The sequence below is a fragment of the Carlito syrichta genome, unplaced genomic scaffold (assembly GCF_000164805.1).
Source record: "Carlito syrichta isolate Samal-C Ts95f unplaced genomic scaffold, Tarsius_syrichta-2.0.1 Scaffold287442, whole genome shotgun sequence".
In the NCBI taxonomy this organism is placed as follows: domain Eukaryota; kingdom Metazoa; phylum Chordata; class Mammalia; order Primates; family Tarsiidae; genus Carlito; species Carlito syrichta.
Genome location: NW_007231538.1, coordinates 69,966 through 76,759, shown reverse-complemented (window position 1 = coordinate 76,759; position 6,794 = coordinate 69,966).

Genomic DNA, 6,794 nt, shown 5'->3' with positions numbered 1-6,794 from the left:
GTGGGGTTGTGGGGGTAGGAGGGGTGGCTGGGGCAGGGTACCTTTATCAATATGGTCCCCAGGCGAACTGGGGACCAAAATCAGGCCCAAACTACCTGTACAATGACCATCTTATCCTGAATTGTACCCTATAGTCTTAAAATTAAAAAAAAAGAACTCCTTGGGACATAAAACGTTAAGGCATTAACAAGCATTCATTAAACACTCATTGTAGATCCCTGTGCTAACCATTGCCCCTCTCCTAGAGCTCTTTTCAGTTTGGTGATATCACCACAGAACTGTCAAATTATAAAAGATAATATAGTGCCTCTAGAAAATGTCCTTTGGCCAACTTCACCAATTTGAAAAATTAAGAAATCACTAAGTATTCCTTTGTGGTCCTCAGTTAATACAACAAAGACAAACACTGGCCTAAATAATCATTTGACATTTTATTGATGGCATAACTAGCTGAACACCAGGGAAATATAAGATGGAGAAGACTTTCGTCTGAATTAATAAATGGACATTCCTAACAAAATGTAGAAACATCCTTGTTATAGTACAATAGTCCACAATCCCCTTATGATTTCAGCCTATGACTGTAATAAGCCACATCTTTACGGAAGAGATGAGAGGAGCATATCTGGAGAGACAGGGACAGAATTCTTCTCTGTCACCTTTGCTAGGAACTGAAATCGCTAGTTTTGGCAGGTCACCTGAACTTCTAAGCAACTTGATACATATGCATTTAGATTTATGGAGATCTTTAAAAACAACATGTAGTCCTGTCGTCAGAAGTAACATCCGATGAAAAATGCTTTTAGAATTTACAGTTTTTTCTTCTATTGGATGCTAATGAAATGTTCTAAACAGACTTCTGAAATGATCCTTTCAGTCTGATGATTAATATAAGCATTCTTGTGTGCCAATATGCTATTCTCTGTTCAAAGAACTATGCTATTATTAACTACATCTAACACAATTTAGAGTCAATATTTGCTGAAAACAAAAATAGTTGTCATGTACTTTGTGCTGGTTCACATTTCGCATAATAGTTGTCAAAAAGGCAACATCTTTCCCTTGAGAACAAACTTGCTGTGCACTTATTTTCCTAGTCATTAATCTATAAAAATTTCTAAGGATGGTTAACATGTGACACTGTGATAGCTACAGGTATTGATGTTAAGTGTTGGGCTTATCTGTTAGTCTCTACCATCATATATATGTATTAAATAACTTGAGTGTTTTATTGCTTTTTTCTTTTTTTATAATCAATATTTTTTATTATGATATTGCAGGGTACAGTTAAGGGTTAGATATACAAAAAAAGAGTTGTGAACATTAGTTTGAGAATTGATATGTCACCATGTGTGGCCTCTTCACACAATTGCATTCTTCATCTCCAGCAAAAGCGAGAATGGTGACATTGCTGGCATCCATGGGGCAATGCCTCCCAAGGCACTTTCCTTTTTGATCTTGCACAAGGGCAGAATTTGGTACTGTTATGGTACCTTGGATTCTCATGCTTCTGATGACTCTTCCTTAATTTTACTGTGTTGTTGATATCGGGTTTGTAATCCTAAAGGTTGATGTTCCCTGGGATCTTTATCTCTCACCATAAAATCTAGGGAATAGAGTTTCTAAAATTGGGCATATCTTGATTTTATTTGGATAATCAGGATGTGGGATGATGAGAATTAAAATAGGAATGCAGCTCAAATGCATGTAAGATGTTGCTGATGTTTATTGCCCAGCTCTCTTGACCTTTTATGAGGCTAGTCTAAAGTCTTCAGCCAGTTTCCAGCAGTTTGCCCACCTTTCTTATCCCTTTTTCTTTCCCCCTTGGGTTAAACTATTAGATATGGTGACATTTATTTTTTCTGGTTTGATGCCTGAAGTTTTCTTTTTTTTTTTTCTGGAAGACAAATTATCTCTTTGTCCAGTTGTTCTTTGCTTTTAGCTCAGGGACTTCGAAAGCTGTTATCCAGGAGCCTTTTACTGACTGCCAACTAATCAAAAAAGACAGAGCTGGGAGAGGAGGGTCTGTTCCCCTTCCCTGCTCCTCCTCTGTGTCCTACATTTAATTGAGTGTCTGTCAGGTGTTGAAAGGCACTATGGAAGTACATTTCTTGACAAAGGAATTAGATGGTCAGTAAGTAAATTTGGGAATATTCTGTTATTTGAATTAAATGGGAAACAGAACATCAAAAGCCCTAAGCAGGTGAAAGTGCCTGTGAATCAGAGCTGGGAAAGTTAAATTGCTTTGATTTCTCTGAAGAAGAAGAATGAAAGGAGCTCAAAACACCATTTCTTGTAGTGTAGAACCAAGAACTGAACCAATACTGCACAGAGCAAATGAGACAAAAAAGGCATGGAACAAAAAGACACAGATTGTAGTTTTACAGTTTGCAGAAAGAAGATAAGGGGAAGAGAAACTAGAATACAGTGTTTCTCATCAAACAGAGAAAGCAAACCAAGAATGGGATTTTTATTTATAAAGTTTCCAGGGAAAAGTGCTGCTGAAAAGCAACATTTTCAAATGAGAAGATCATTGACGACCAAAGGAGCATAGACATCAAATTAATTTTAAAAGTGTGACTATACATCAGAAAGAGTGAGGACTCATAAGTATTGCTACAGGGTACATAAGGAACTACTTGGAAGCATCTGGCACCAAATGATTAAATCAAAATGACATAAATCCAAGGATCCCAAATGAAGGAAACACAATCTTCATGTTCCAATTGACAAAACAATTTTAAAAATTATTCCATGAAGATCTTTTTACTGAAGTAAAATTCACATAACCCAAAGTTTATCTTTTGATCCCTTTTTGTGTACAATTCAGTGGCATTTACACAATGCTGTTTGACTATCATCACTATCAATCCAGAACATCATCATCATTCCTAAAAGAAACCTCATATCCTTCAAGGAGTAACTCTGTATTCCCTCCCCACCAACCCTTAAAAACAACTGATCTTTCTATCTCTATGTGTGTGCCTATGACAAAATCATTTTTTAACTAGCTTGTATGTGCTGGCAATTTCGGAACAATGGAGATGAGTAGGTAAGAGGAGATAAGCAGCCCTGAGGGCATAGCACTTAGTTGTATAAGTGTAGTTGACAAGCCAAGCCTGCAAACTACAGGAAAAAATTCAACATTGATAAGGTGATCAAGGCAAATTTTATTATAAATATAGCATCTTTATAATGCACAAAGAAAATCTGGTATGTTTTATTTTTATATTAAGGGTATACCATCTTCTGTTCAAATAGTGACTCTGAGTAGGCATGGCTAAATTTAATGTGACATTTTATAGTTTTATTCATCAAATTAATATATTTTCTCCTGGCCTTGTCCAGACACCGAAATGGGGGCAATGAACTGAATGCAAGCACATGATAAGGGTGAGTGCCTAACACTCTTGTGGGAAGTAGTTGTCAAATTGATGAATTTCGAGTCTGTTCTTAGTAATTTCATTAATAATCTGGACCAAATAGTCTATGAGTTTTGGACGGACTTGAACTTTTAGCACAAGTGTGTGCCCTAGATAACCTTGGGGAAGTTACATAATGTCTCTAAGCCAGTTTCCTTGTTGTAAAGTAGAAATAACAATAGCTCTCTGATATCAGCTGCCTCCATGGGACGTTATAGAAGAACGTACATAAAGTGCCGAATCTAGTAGTACTACTACCTCTTTCTTTCTACCTGTTTATCGGGGCATGCCTACTCTTGCTGGGTGTGTTACTCTATTTTTTTGCATGTATTACTTTCTTCTGTTTTACATGGGGTATAATATCTTTGTTCACTGTCATCTCCAACCCCTTCTCTGCTCCACTTATGCTGCTTACATTGTTAACACAGTTCACTGCTCCTATATATGCATTTGTGCATATCTTCATGGTTAGTTTTACACTGCCTGTCATTGAGCACCTCTGAAATGAATTACAGAGTTTAGATTTGATCTTCTAAAGCAATGGTTCTCAACCTTGGCTGTGCATTAGAATCACCTGGGGAACTATTAAAAAAAATTCTGATGCCCAGGCTGCACTCAAGGTCAATTAAATTAGACTCTTAGGGTATTGGACCTAGGTATCAGTATTCTTTTAAAATGCTCCAGGTAATTTCAATGTGCAGTCAAGGCTGAGAATTACTGTTCTAATGTATTAACAAGGTACTCCATTTAGATGCCATCTGGAAAATTAATGAGAATGCCTTCCATTTCATTGATTTAATTATGGGCCAAGATGGTATCTGGGTGTGTGCCAACCCTAGGTGAGGGGGATCTTAAGCCCAACCCTTCTGCCTCCACATCACTTCTATAACCCACTCTTATCCTCCTACTACATTGAAGTAAAGGGCATATCACTTTCACGGTGCAATCCACTCCCTCATTTTAGTTAGTAAAGTGAAGCACAGATAGGATAAGCAACTTACTTAAAATCCTAAGTTGTTGTTAGAGCCACTATGAAAATGAATGTGTTTTTGTTTGGCATCAAGAGAGAAATTATATATTGTCTGAGTTTGTTTTGATTTGCAGTAAATAGAATAAGTTCTCTGTCTTTTATTTAATCTTTATTTTTATAAGGACAATAATTATAGAAGTGTATATTCAGTGGTAGGTCGTGTGTACAGATGTTATATGAACATATTAATAAATGAAAGAATGTAGTCTTAAGTCACTTGACTATGTTTAAAATTCCAAAGACAATGAGGTCTTTAATAGATGAACTTAGCCCTGGGGTCCAGTACTGGTAGCAGAAGAGAGAACTTTGGTTTGTAATCTTTGTTTCTTAATCTCTAAAAATAAGAGAGATCACTCATCTCATCCTCATTTTCTGCTTGGAGTATACTCAAAACTCAAAACCTCTGTCAAAAAAAAAAATTGCATGAGGTGGAGTTAAACAGGTAAGGAAGACATTATTCAAGACTTTGCAATAAGGAAGAGAGATTGAACTCAACTCAACTGAAAGAAAAAGAGGTAGAGATTTTGAACAGTGGCTTGAGCAAGTGAAAAAATACCACAGTGCATTAGTGTGGAGGATGGTATATGTGCTAGGCCATCTGTGTTTGCTAATTGGTGCTTATGGAAATTCAGCTCCTACTCTTCCATAGAGACTAAGAGATAGGGATGCTCTCTTAATAACTGCATTTCAAAGGATGGCTCCCAGGTTCTTGAGAAAGACATTCCCCTGTTGCAAAGCTAGCAAGAAGCTGGGAAAAGTTTTATATCTTTAGGAAGCAGAAAAGGAATTCACAATTGCAAATATTCCAAAGTAAACATAAAAAAAGGAAGTCTGGGGCCTAGAATCAGGAAGAAACCTGTCTAAAGGTTCCTCAAGCTGAGGGGGAATGTCTAAATGTTTAAATTGTTTGGTTACTCAGTGGACCATCTTTTCTGATTATCTCCAAAGGCGTGCTGAGTTCTGACGCACAAAAAAGTACTGTGCTTAGATCAAGAGCCCTATCACAGCCTTGGTTAAGGGATTGTAGACCTTCCAACGCAGAACCTATCACTGGGCCTGGAGGTTCTGAGCATTTTTCTACATGTTAAAATCCTGTGGGGAGGGGAGCTTTTAAACATTATCACTGCTGAGTCCACCCCCTGAGAGAATGATTTTAGTTTATCTGGGTTGGCTCAGATTCTATGTTGTTTTAAAACTCCCTAAGAGATTCCAACTTGTGGTCAGGATTAAAAATCATGGATGGAGGTCAAAACTCTCATTTAACCAATGAGAAAGAAATAGGGCCAGACAGGTGAAGCTGGCTGTCCTCTGACTTGTCATCAGTCACAAACATACGCGGGACTAGCACTCAGATTTCTAGCTCTAGGTCAGTGCTTCTCACTTACATTTTCTTTGTATTTACTACATTTAGATTTGCAGTAAATAGTCAAAATTTGTTATATTCAATTTTTCTTTAATTTATACCAGATTAATGGTTTCAGAATAAGTCCTTGGAGCACCCATACAGTGCTAGAGGGAGAGTCAGGCAGGTGATAAGGTGACCATGAGTAAGATGCTTGATTTCTGTGCCTCAGTTTCTCATCTTTAAATTGAGGCTGTACGTGGACAATCATTATTTGATTTATAAATTTAGGAGCAGAAATCTTGTATCTTACTCAGCTCCTGGACAGTCATACTCTGTCCATGGACTAGCACACAAAGTCTGAAAACAACTTCAGCAGATCTCTGACTGAATGGTCTGGTTGGTTTTTCTGGAGACACTATCGAGTGTGGGGAGGGAAAAAAGAAAGGTATCTCCCCTGAAAGAAGTTCGGCGCCAGTAACGACTCCTCACCCGTTTAAGGCCAAGAGATTTATTAAAGCGGTGGCCACAAGGGAAAAAGGAAAAGGGTCTGTGGAAAGAGAGAGAGAGAGAGAGAGAGAGAGAGAGAGAGAGAGAGAGAGAGAGAGAGAGAGAGAGGAAGTGGGAGAGAGACTGGGAGAGAGCTGCAGAGAGGGAGAGAGCGACAGAGAGAGAGAGAAAGAGAGATGGAGAGAGAGATATGCAGGAAGAGGGCTGTATTTACTAGCCTGACAGGGGCTGGAAGGGGCCATGCTATGTTCCTATTGGAGGAGCTGCATGGGAGCAGGGTGGGGCCAATGCAGTGTTATAGTCCTATTGGACGCATAACAAAGCTGGCTACGGATTGGAGGCTTGCAGGTTTGAAATTCACGTGCGGGAAGGTTTGAAATTCGGGCCTGCGGGGAATTGTGCTCACAGAAGCTGGGACCTAGGGCCTTTGTTGTCTGGTGTGTTGGCGCCATTTTGGGAGCCGCCCCTCTGGTTGCTTCCTGCACCCTTC